The 13,378-nt window shown below is 45.9% G+C and overlaps 1 protein-coding gene across 1 annotated transcript in view; it reads right to left on the bottom strand.

The window, feature by feature from the left end:
• smad6b (SMAD family member 6b) overlaps nucleotides 1-13,378 on the bottom strand; it is a 79,837-nt gene that overhangs the window by 38,750 nt on the left and 27,709 nt on the right. The window lies entirely within an intron of this gene.

The raw sequence follows: 13,378 nt of genomic DNA, 5'->3' as shown, positions 1-13,378 counted from the left end.
GGAAATGGTTACATCCCGACACGCGGGACAGAAGCAAGGTCGCATTGTGTATTCCAGGGACCAGCTGATGCCGGCCGGTTTAGCGAGCAGAGCGGCGAACATCCCTGTTGAAATCCGGAGGAAAACACACAGAGAGGGAAATCACAAAGTCGAGGAAAGAGGACTGGGTCGAGACAACAGAGACTTTTGGAGAAGAGGAGTTCGGTGGGTAATACTGTTCCGGCTGACCGGAAGTGCACTGAGAGCAGTAAGCGTAAAGGAGTTGGGTGCTTACTGATCTGGTTAACAACAGATGGTGCAATCCGGGGCATATTACGATTGAGGAACGTGTTTCCAGACTGGATATTGAACTTTTTACTGTTGGACTTCGGCCACATTCCACTGTGATACAACACTTGGCGGCACGGGAGGTCGTTCCTGCCTGCGGCCATCGAACGTGCAGCTCCTCCCGTGGAGGGTCAGACACCCTGAGCCAATAGACTGGTCCTGGACTTATTTTCCATCTGGCATAGTTTGCATTTTGTTGTTTGATTGTTTGTGGGTTTTGTATTGCTATATTTACGCTCTATTCTTGGTTGGTGCAGCTGTAACGAAACCAAATTTCCCTCGGGATTAATAAAGTATATCTATCTAGCTATCCAATTCTTCCAGTCATCCCCACTCCCCTGCTTTCACCCCCTACCCTTTGATGCCCTGGCTCATCAGGGACCTATCTATCTCTGCCTTAAATACACCCAATGACTTGGCCTCCACAGCCACTCGTGGCATCAAATTCCATAGATTTACCATCCCCTTACTAAAGTACCCTAAGCAACAGGATTCATGTCATTGATCAGGTGGCCCCAATTCTGATGTCTACAAATTCTTTCTTACAGAGCAGAGCTAGGCCACTGGACTAGGTAGCTTCAACTAATCCCATCACCAACACCTGTGATCTATTTTTCCATCATAAATCAGGGGATTGAGTTCAGGAGTTGGGATGTTATGCTGAAGTTGTATGGAACAGTCAGACAAAGTTTGGAGAATCGTGAGCAGTTCTGATGAGCTACCTAAAGCTTGAAAGAGTGCGGAGAAAATTTACCAGGAGACTGCTGAGATATGAGTTACAGGGAAAGAGTGAATAGGTTCGGATTTTATTCCCTGGAACATAAGGAGAATGAGAAAAATAAAAATAGGGGCTTAAAACTTGAAGGCACCAGTCTAAACGGAGCACAAGGTGTGTGCATAGTCTGTAGAACAGATAGGCTGAAGAAGCGGTTAAAATGATGCACGAATCTGGACTTAATGAATAGAAGCACGAAGTAGAAGAGAAAGGAAGTATGATAGCATAACACTATTGCAGTGCCAGCAACGTGGGTTGAATCCCTGCTGCTGTCTGTGGGGAGCTTACATCTTCTCCCCGTGACCACGCGAGTGCCACGGTGTCCTCCCCCATTCCAAAGACGTACAGGTTGGGTTAGTAAGCTGTGGCCACGCTTTGTTGGTGACACTTGCGGGCTGCCCCCGGCACATATTTGGGCTGTGTTGGTCGTTGATACATTTCACTGTATCGATGTGCGTGTGACAAGTAAACTTACCTTTAATCTTTGACATACATGAAAACAACTCTTCCTGAAGGAATGGTACCGGGGAAGAAACCCGTTCTTAATGCACACTCTTCCCTGACCCAATGGAAACAAGAGCAGTCCCTTAACACCAAGCAAAGGGGATTACCAAACAGCCTGCTGACAGTCTCAATCTTGGCCAACATGATCATTGATCATGTGGAGGAAGTCCAAGCGCTGGCAGCTGTAGGCTGCCGAGCCAGGGATACCCCCACTGCACAAGCTGTGACAGGAGGGATTTAAAACAGTGCGCAAACTCTGGCAACCTAATTTCTTATCAATGCCTCTCTATCCCTGGAGCTCGGGGTCACTGGATTGCTCGTAGTGGCCACAGCCCATTTGGCACTCAGAGTACCGCAAATTTCTACATTTTTTTCCTCCAGCCCACATATCAATAAAACAATCCATTTTAATGGTTCACTAATTCGCCAGTCTATATTCCATGGCTGGCTCTGGAAGATGGTGTATTGGGTTCAGTTCTGGTCACATTATAGGAAGGATGTGGCAACTTTACAGAGAGAGAGCAGAGGAGATTTGTGAGAATGACTATAAGATATGGGAGAATTAGGCCATTTGGCCCATCGAGCCTGCTCCACCACCCCATCAGGGCTGATCCAATTTTCCCCTCAGCCCCAATCTTCTACCTTCTCCCTGTATCCCCTCATGCCCTGGCCAATGAAGAATCTATCAACCTCTGCCTTAAATATACAGTACCTACAGAAAGTATTCACCAGAATGCCGCCTAGATTACAGAACACGCCTTACGAAGATAGGTTGGGTGAGCGAAGGCTTTTCTGTTTGGGGCAAAGGAGGATGAGAGGTGACTTGGTAGAGGTGTACAAGCTATGAATCCAAGACAGCTCATATCTTTTTCCCCAGTGTGGTAATGACTAACATCAGAGGTTTTTTTTTAAATTAGTGATACAGCCCAGTAATGGACTCTTCCAGCCCAACGAGCCTGAGCCACCCAATTAACCCACCAACCAGCACATCTTTGGAATGTGGGAGGAAATCGGAGCACCCAGAGGAAACATAACCGGTCACGGGGAGAACGTACAAACTCCTTACGGACAGTGGCGGGAATTGAACCCCGATCGCTGGTGCTGGGAAGCATTTTTGCTAAGCTCTCTGCCCTTTTTACACACATCGAGTGGTGGGTGCGTGGAACACCCTGCCAGGGGTGGTGGCAGAGGCAGATACATTAGGGACATACAAGAGACTCTCAGACAGGCACATGGTTGATAGAAAAATGGAGGGTTATAGGCTATGGGTTAGATTGATCTTAGAATAGGTTAAAAGTCTCGGCCAAAGAGACCATACTGGGCTATACTGTTCTATGTTCTCAAACATGAAGAGAAGGGCACTGTTGACAGATGAAACTATCATGGAGGAAGAGGGTGGCGTCTCATGGCATGATGAACGTAGCTCCTTGGCCACAGCTCACCTCTCACTCATGCCCCTACACTACACAGCATGGGGCAGCACAGTGGTGCAGCGGTTAGTGTAATGCTATCACAGCACCAGACACCCAGGTTCAGTTCTGTCGCTCTTCGTAAGGAGTTTGTACGTCCTCTCCGTGACTGCGCGAGTTTCCTCCGGGTGCTCCGGTTTCCTCCGACATCCCGAAGACGTACAGGCCATTGGGGTGTAACTGGGCTGCAGAAGTTTGTTGGGCCAGGAGAGCCTGTTGCCGTGCTGTATCTCTAAATAAAGTTGCACAGTACTGTATTTGTCAACGTGGAGTGGAGGGCGAGTTTGTAAATCAAAGGATGTTGAGAATGATGAGGGTGGAACACCACGAGAGGGGTGTGGGAAAGGTGGCAGAGGAGTGTCAGGGTCTAGGCTGATGTGGGTGCAGACACACACAGCCCTGAGACACCAGGCAAGGAAAGTCATTCGATTCCAAACAATTGGTTTATTGATCATTACAGAATGTCTCACTGGTGCTTCCCGTTCCCTCCCCTCTTCCTTCCCCTTTTCCCAACCATGATTCCCCTCTCCCTGCCCCCTTCCCACTCTCAGTCCACAGTGGAGACCCGTATCAGAATCAGGTTTATCATCACCCACATAGGGCATGAAATTTGTTTTTTTTTTGCAGCAACAGTACAGTGCAAAACCTAAGATTACTACAGTCCTGTGCAAAAGACTTAGGCACCCTAGCTATATACATGTGCCTGAGACTTTTTACACTAATACAGGAAACTCAATCAACTACGAAGGAACTCAGATCGAGTGCCTTCTGTGAACAATAGTCCTCCACCCCAATGTAAGGTTGGCAGGTGACAACTGGGTCCTCGGGCAATCGCAAATCATTTCGAGCTTCAGCCACGCAGGTGTAAAGTGTCACTAGTAAAGGGCAAAGGCTACTTCTACATTGGAGAAACATTTCCAGAATAGGAGTTTGAAATTTCTTCCTGCATTATTTTACTGGAAAGACCAACTCCCACTGCTGGTGATGCTCACTCTAGGAGCAGCATGATTACATAGAGACTAGCACAATGCTATTACAGCGCTAGTGACGCAGGTTCAATTCCCGTCGCTGTCTGTATGGAGTTTGTACGTTTGCCCCAAAACTGCGTGGGTTTCTTCCGGGTGCTCCAGTTTCCTCCCACATTCCAAAGACGCACGGGTTAGTAAGTTAATAGGACACACGTGTGATATCGGACGCCACGGGCTCGTTGGGCCGGAAGGGCCTGTTACCATGATGTCTCTCTAAATAAACAAAGATTTTTATCAATTTGGTTTCTGGACCAGTACATGTGTGTGGGGATTAGACTCACACTTGCACCCAGAAGCAGAGACAGCAGGCTTGCTGCAGCCTCGGAGGACGGTGTATGGACAGCACCCTTCAGCTGCCTGTCCGTCTTTCATAGAGCACGGAATTCTACACACCTCCAGTTGTAGCTGAAATGGAGCCAGACATTGCACTGTTCAACTGAAACCACTTCATGGCTTTAGCTGTGGGAGCTCAGCAGAGCCAGCCCACAACTAAAAACGGGCCAGTTAATCAGTATGAAGTTCCTCGCCTGCCTAGGCTCCAGAATTTCAGAAATCTGGACAGCGGCCCATTTTCCACTCAGTTAACCCCTCCTGTACAGGTCTTCCCTGAGGGAACACAAATCCATTCGGGAGCTTCTGCCCTCTGAGTTGTACACCATGCAGAAAGAACGTTCTACCCACCTAGTCCATGGTAGCGTTTATGCCCTCTCACCTTGCGACCTCCTGTACTCCATCCTTTTTAATACACGTAGCTATTCAACTAAATCATTCTACAGTCACAGAGCACTACAGCACAGAAACAGGACCTTCAGCCCATCTAGTCCATGCTGAATTATTATTCTGCCTTGTCCCATCGACCAGTATATTGACCATAGCCCCCCTCCATACTCCTCCCATCCACGCACTTATCCAAATTTCCCTTTAAATACTGAAATTGAACCAACATCCACCACTCACAAGTGTGTCCCACACTCACACCACCAAGTGAAAAAGCTCTCTCTCATGTACTCTTAAATATTTCACCTTTCACTCTTAACCTATGACCTAGTCTCACGCAACCTCAGTGGGGAAAAAAAAATCTCCTATCTACACCACTCAGTTCTGGAAATCTCAATCAACTCAGTGTGGACAACTTCACTAACCCCAACAGTGAACTAATTCCACAACCTATTGACCCACTTTCAAGGACTCATGTTATCAGCATTTATTTGTTTATAGGGTTTTTTTTTGTGTATTTGCACAATTTGTCACCTTTTGCATATTGGTTTTTGTCAGTCTTTGTTCATGCGCACTTTTTCATCAATTCTATTGTTTTTTTTGTTCTACTGTGAATGCTGGCGAAAAACGAATCTCCGGGTAGTATATAGTGACACATATATGCATTTGATAATAAACTTACTTTGACTTTGATTCATTATCCTACGCTCCAGGGAATAAAGTTCAAACCTATTCAACCTATCGACTTGGCAGAAACCCACCTAGGTAACTATGACCTGTCACCAAGGTAACCATGACGCTTCATCATAGAGCAAAGGTGGCCATTTTGGCCTTTGGAAGAACTATGCAAATAATCTCACTTTCTTGCTTGTCCCATACAGCCCAACAAGTACTTCCTTTTTAACTTGTTATCCCATACCCTCCGAGAGTTTATTATTGAACCCGCCTCCACTGTCCTCTCAGCATTCCAAATCCCAACTCCTCACCGCACAAAAACAATGTTTCTCCTCACTCCTTAACTGCTAAAGTGGACCTGGATCTCCTCCAACTGAACCTTATTGAATTTTTTTTTTCTTGAACGCAGCAAAGCAGTTGGTTCCAAGTAGTTTTTTGTTTAAGATTGTTTAATGTTTAATGTCATTTCCTGTACACAAGTGTAAGGAGAAAGAAATAATTGTTTCTCCGGATCTGATGCTGCACAAAAAACCCCCCACAAAAGATAAAGAACACAATGATACTAAAGAAAAACACACACAATAAACACAAAATACATAAATAACTTATATACACAGATTGACTGTGTGTCTATGAAGTGACGGCAGGCTGTACGTAAGGTGACTGATGGGAAGTAATAAAGTAGTGGTGGAGTTGGTGGGTGGAGGCGCTGATCGGCTTTACCGTTCGGGGAACGTAACCATTTTTGAGTCTGGTGGTCTTGGTGCAGATGCTACGTAGCCTCCTCCTCGATGGAAGTGGGACATTTTGCTCTGCTGCAAAATGAGGCAAGTAAAAATCAAATCCTCAGACCTCAGATATAAAGCACTATAGGACTTTGTGAATGAAACACACGAGAGTCGTTTTACATACTTAACAAAAGCCGCAGCCCTTTATTCCCATCATGACCAAACCAAGAGCAGCCGCCTCACATTGACTCGTCTCTTAAAGCGAACACAACTCAATGACAATGTTGGTGAATTAGCTAGAACAGTTTCCATTATGAACAATATGTGTTATCTGTCACCCGTTACATTACTCTACAACACAAAATGTTGAAGGAAGTCATCAGATCAGGCAGCATCTATGGAGGGGAATAAAGAGTCGACGCTTCAGGCCAAGGCCCTTTGTCTAATGTTTGGCTGACATACCAGGGCCGTACTGCAAGAATGCCACGTTGTGAGCAGTACAGATCCCATGCAACTGCCTCATTGGTTCGGGCCGAAGCTAGTGATGCTCCCTCACAGCTTCCTGGACCATGACTTTGGGTGCTGTTTAAGAGGAGTATGCATGCACCCCCATGTCATGTAGGTTTTCCCAGATGCTCTGGGATCCTTCCAGACACCGAAGGTAGGTTAGCCGGCTACTGTAATTTACCCCAAGTGCAGGTGAAAGACAGGTTAACTTTACCTGTTACATCAAAACATACAGTGAAATGCATCCTTTGCGCCAACGACCAACAGAGTTTGAGCAGTCCGCAAGGGTCGCCATGCTTCTGGCTCCAACACAGCATACCCACAACTTGGCAGATGGTGGGGGCACTACTGTAGTGTAGCAGTTAGCGTAACACTATTACAGCTCGGGGGTGCCAGAGTTCAATTCTGGCGTCCTCCCCGTGCGTGTGTGGGTTTCCTCAGGGTGCTCCGGTTTCCTTCCACGGTCCCAAGATGTACCAGTCAGTAGGTTAATTGGTCATTGTTAACTGTCCTATGATTGGGCTAGGGTTAAATAAGTGGGTTGCTCGGCGGTGTGGCACGTTGTACTTGAATGCCTGTTCCGCACTGTATCTCTAAGTAAAATAAAACTTGTTAACCCTAACCAGTACGTCTTTGAAATGTGGGAGGAAACCAGAGCACCCGCAGGAAACCCATGCAGTGACCGCAGTGGGAATCAAAGCCCCATCACTGGTCACTGGCGCTAACCACTACACTGCCGTGCTGCCCTGTCCCTTCTATTACAGGGCAAGTAAAAGAGAGAAATAATGGACGAGAGTGGGGAACGGGACTAACTGGAATGCTCTGAGAATTAGAATGAATTTAATTGAGTGAGTGACTTTTTTTAAATATTAAAGAGATGACTAAGATCCCAAAGATCTATTGAAAGGAAATTCTTCTGTCATCCTTGCTAATATTCAACCCTTGGCTAAATCCCACTGAAAAGGAAATCAAGTAGACATTCCTCTTACAAACAAGCGAAAATCTGCAGATGCTGGAAATCCAAAGCAACGCGTACACACAAAATGCTGGAGGAGCTCAGCAGGCCAGGCAGCATCTATGGGAAAAGAGTACAGTCGACGTTTCCGGCCGAGACCCTTCATCAGGTCTGGTCAAAAGATATCAGGACAAAGATATTCCCCTTCGTAGGATCCTTCTCTCAGATAAAGTATCTGCCATTTCGACCAGTAAAACTGTGACCCATCACCTAGCAGCGCATACCTGAGAGCACTGTATAAACACGTTTTGTTTGCTTTGCATTATTCAACTGACCAGGTGCCAAATACACTGACCTTAATATCTCTCAGCAAACAAAACAAAAACACCTCACTGGGGTTAACTGTGCTAATCTTCCACCAGGACCAACAGTCACGGATCTCCTGTGAACCCAGTTTGATAAGGAGCACGCATTTAGACAAACAGTCAATCATAAACACAAATGCTGGAAACCTTGAACACACACACACACACACACACAGAATCATGGCCTCCTCTGCTGCCACGATGAGGCAAAACTCAAGCTGGAGGATCAATTCCTCATAATCCATCTGGGTAGCCTCCAACCTGATGGCATGAACATCGCTTTCTTCCAATTCCCAGTAATTTTGCACTCCCCCTCTCTTTTTCCATTCACCATTCCGGTTCTTCTCTTTTCCTCACCTGCCGATCACCTTCCTCCGGTTCCCAACCTCCCTTTCTCCCATGGTCCATTGTCCTCTCCTATCAGATTCCTTCTCCTTCAGTCCATTACCTCTTCTGCCTATCAACACCCAGCTTCTTACTTCATCACTCACTAATCCACCACTCAGCCACCTTTCCCCTCATTTGGACTCACCTACCAGCTTCTACTCTTCCCTTCCACTGCGCCCTCCCCAACAAAACCTTCTTATTCTGGTTTCTCCGCCTTTCCTTTCCAGTCCTGAAGAAGGGTCTTGGCCCAAAACATTGACTGTTATAAATTTCCATGGACGCTGTCTGACCTGATGAGTTCCTCCAGCGTTTTGTGTGTGTTGCCTTGGATTTACAGCATCTGCAGACTTTTTCGCTGTTTATGAATTCCTATGGATGGTTTAAGATGTGTTTCTAGAAGTGTTTGTCCAAGCTTCTACTCCTTATCATGTGTTTATTGACCTGAGACTTTAACCCTGTCTTCCTGTCTCCGCAGAATGGTAACATAGTGGGCAGCATGGTCATGCTGCAATTAATGCAATGTGTTATAGCACCTGCAGCAAGATCAAGATCAGGGTTCAATTCCAGGCACTGTCTGTGAGGAGTTCGCATGTTCTCTCTGCAACCACTTAGGTTTCCTCCGGCTGCTCTGATCTCACCCCCCACCCCACATTCCAAACGACATACGGATCAGAGTTAGCAAGTTGCCCGTATGCTGTGTTGGTGCCAGAAGCATGGCAACACTTGTGGGCTGCCCCCATGTCATCCATGGGCTGTGTTGATCATTGACACAAAAGACACATTTCATTGTACGTTCCCATGTCCGTTTGTTATGTGCCGTGTCGTATGACGTGGGCAATCATGGTCTTCCCATGACCATGACTGTTTCACTGTTCTTGGCAAATTTTTCCACAGAAGTGGTTTGCCATTGTCATCTTCTGGGCAGTGCCTTTACAAGACGGTGACCCCCCAGCCGTTATCAATACTCTTCAGAGATTGCCTGGCATCAGTGTTTGCATAACTAGGACGTGATATGCACCAGCTGCTCATACAACCATCTACCAGCTACTCCCACGTCTTCACATGATCCTGATCAGCCGGCTGAGCAGGTGCTACACCTTGCCCAAGGGTGACCTGCAGGCTAGCGAAGGAAAGGTGCACCTTACACCTCCTTTTGTAGAGACACAGCTCTACCTTGCCATCCAAAGTTTCAATGTACATGCAACAAATAAAGTGAATCTTTAAAGATACTGCCTAAACTGCTGAACATTATCTGCATTTTGTGCTTTAAATGCAACCCACAGACCTGTGCTGATGACTAAACTGGGTGCCAATACGGGTATGTGGTTTGGCCCATTTCACTCTGGGGGTGCTGGGGAGAGGGCAGAGGAGAGAAACAAATGGAAAGGGAAAAACTAGCGAGGAAAGCAAAGGGAAATGAAGCAAAGATCAAGGAAGAGGAACGCAAAAGAACGGCAATGGTCATGAATATTTTGGCCTCTGTCATTTTTCAGAACATATTCCAACAGGTGTTAATCAGCAAACCTACCACAATATTTTCAATAAAGCTGCAAAAACTCATTAAAATAAAACAATCTAACAGAGGTGTCTAGAGGACGAGTTTCAAATCTCCCTCTCCAAGTTTAAAACTTTTATTTTCAGATACAGCATGGTGATAGGCCCTTCACTGAGCCGGTACCGCCCAATTACACTATTGTGTTAAGTTTCTTGTGCACAAGAGAATTGGGGGTTTGGGGTTTGAAGTTTGATGTTCTTATTGCCATTTGTGCAATTTTTTCCCACGTGGGGTGTTGATGATTATGTTGCCATTTGCGAGGTTTGTTTTTTTTTCCTGTGCAGGGGTTGGTTGAGGTTTTTGTTTGAACGACTGCCATGGTTTTCTTTGTTTCGTGGTTATCTGGAGAAGACAAACCTCAGATCTGACTACTGCATACGTACTCTGATAACAAATGAACCTTTTAATCAATTAACTTACTAACAAGTTTGTCTTTGGAATGAGAGGGGAAACCAGTGCAGCTGGAGGAAATCAGTGTAGTCATGGCGAGAACGTACAAACATCTTACGTACAGACAGCAGTGGAAATTGATCCCAGGTCACTGGTGCCGTAACAGCATTGCGCGAACCGCTACGCTACTACCTTGCCGCCTGCAGTAAAGGGCTCCTGACCTTCAAGGAGAACAGTCAGCGAGGTACAATGATAATATCAGAAGCAATCCGATTCAGCTGAAAGACTGGGCTGAGAGAGGAACAACGGAGAACAGGGGAATCCGAACCGAACACGAATTTCAAGACAAAGTACAGGATGAATGGCAGGATAGTTAGCAGTGGGGAGGAACAGAGGGATCTTGGTGTCTAGGTCCAAGATCATAAGTTAAGAGGGTGGTTAAAGGCGGCATATGGTGTGTTGGCCTTCATTAGTGGACTAAGTTCAAGGCTGCGAGATAATGTTTCAGCTCTGTAAGACCCTGGTTAGACTACACTTGGGGGAGTATTGTGTTCAGTTTCAGTCGCCTCATTATAGGAAGGATGTGGGAGCTTTAGAGAGGGTACAGAGCAGACGGACCACGACCTGGATTAGACAGCATGTCTTCTGAGGAAAAGTTGAGGCACTAGGACTTTTTCTCTTTACAATGAAGGAGGTCAAGTTGTGACTTGATAAGAGGTATAAAAGATGATAAGGGGCATAGATCGTGCAGACACCCAGAGACACTTCCCCGGGCCAGAACGACGAGCACAAGGGAGTATTTTAAGGTGTTTGGAGGGATATGTCTGAGGTAATTTTTTTTTTTTAAGCAGAGAGTGGTGGGTGTGAAGAATGCATTGCCAGCGCTGGTAGAGGCAGATACTTTAGGGACACTTAAGAGACTCTTAGACACATGGATGATAGAAAAATGGAGAGCTATGCAGGAGGAAAGGGTTACATTGACCTTAAGAGTAGGCTAAAAGGTCAGGACAAGATAGTGGGCCATAGGGCCTGTACTCTGCTGTAGTGATCTACGTTCAGTATCAGCGTCACATTAATGTCCAAAGCAAAGTCAGAACCACAAAGTAAAAGTCCATTTTTAAAATAAATCTTTGTGTAATTAGGTTCAACATTTCCAAGCTTCAACTCTCGCACAAAAAAGGTTTCTGTTTCCCAGTTTCTTTAATCACAAGTAACCTTTACGATAGTAATTGGATCAAGGGATTCCATCCTCAGCCACTCTTGTTGTGTGCATTTTCTATTCTGGCTCTGTTCCAGAGTCAAGGACAGATCTATCAGAGGGACCGGAAAAGGCCCAGTAACGTCATGAAGAATCCCACACACCCTGCTCAGAGCTGTTTGTCCCAATCCCATCAGGGAGGAGGCTAGGCCAGGACCACCAGACTCAGAAACAGTTCCTTTCCCCAAGCAGTAAGGCTGATCAACACCTCCACCCACTAACTCCGCCACAACTGTAGTGTTTCCCGTCAGTACAGCCTAATATCACTCTACAGAAATACAATCAATGTACACAAGCTGTCTTATGTATTTACATTTATTGTGTGGTCTTTTGTGGGCGTGTTGGTGCTGCATCGTATTCACAGTAACAATTATTCTGTTCTCCTTACACTTGTGCACAGGAAATGACAGCAAACAATCTTGGAAGTCAAAGCCTGGAGACTGCAGACCCAGAGTGTTGAATTTTATTACGTAGGTACAGGAGGTACCTAATAAATTGGCCACTAAGTGTACATGTCTTCCAAGAGGACCACAACCGTGTCAAGGTTTGGAGGCTGGCCTGCCTCAATATCCTGGGGAGCTATGTTGGCTGGAGTCAGGGCTTTATGCTTTGGCTCTTGGTAGGGTCACCCATGCCAAACAGGTCACAGAGCAGAGGCCAGACTAAGAGGGGTCCACCGGTCCTCCAGGTTCAGGGGTTCAGCTCAGGGCTAACAACCATAACTGGTCAAACAAAATTGTTACGAAAACAGCAATGAAGAATCCTTCTACATCCGAGTTTGATGGCATTCCTGTGTCTCCACCTCAGTCTTGCATGACTGACAGTAGTGAAAACCCAGAGGAAGCTACCAGCACAATGATGCAAGTCCTGAGCACCGTCAGAGATGGCCGAGGACAGAGAGAGGTGCAAGACCTTCACTGCTGTCCTGAACACCAGTAGGTGTAACGGGCAGTAAGTGTACATGTGACGGAAAATTTAACCCGAGGAAATTTCAGCACAGCCAAACTATCTGACAGCTAGGAAAGGTACAATTCTCTCCTTCAGCCTGGGAAGGAGCACAACCAGCAGTAAAGGGAACGCAGTCAAAGTCAATTTATTATCAAAGTACATATACGTCAACATATACTATCCCAAGATTCATTTTCTTACAGGTATTTACAGGAAAATAAAGAAATACAATAGAATCTATGAAGACTGACAAACAACCAATGTGCAAAAGAAGAGAAATTGTGCAAACTTGTCTCAACACCAGATCAAACAACTCAATGACTCTGGGCCTGTACTCACTGAAGTTTAGAAAAATGGGGGGTGGGGGTATGGACTCACTGAAGCCTATCGAATGTTGAACAGCCTAGACAGAGAGAATGTGGAGAGGATGTTTCTTATAGTGTGGGGGACTAGGATTAGACTCAGAATAGAAGGACATTCCTTTAGAACAGAGATGAGGAGGAATTTCTTTAGCCAAAGGGTGGTGAATCTGTGGAATTCATTGCCACAAATGGCTGTGGAGCCCAAGTCATTGGATATATTTAAAGTGGAGGTTAGTAGGTTCTTGATTAGTAAGGGCGTCAAAGGTTACAGGGAGAAGGCAGGAGAATGGAGTTAAGAGGGAAAATAAATCAGCCATGATAGAATGGTAGAGCAGAATTGATGGCCTGAACAGCCCAATTCTGCTCCTGTGTTTTAAGGGTCTTAATACCCATATCTCAGTGGGTTCTCCCTTCTGGCAGAATATATA

Source organism: Mobula birostris, chromosome 14 (assembly GCF_030028105.1).
Source record: "Mobula birostris isolate sMobBir1 chromosome 14, sMobBir1.hap1, whole genome shotgun sequence".
In the NCBI taxonomy this organism is placed as follows: Eukaryota; Metazoa; Chordata; class Chondrichthyes; order Myliobatiformes; family Myliobatidae; genus Mobula; species Mobula birostris.
The sequence above is the reverse complement of the archived record's forward strand: the minus strand, read 5'-3'. Positions and strand labels throughout refer to the sequence as shown.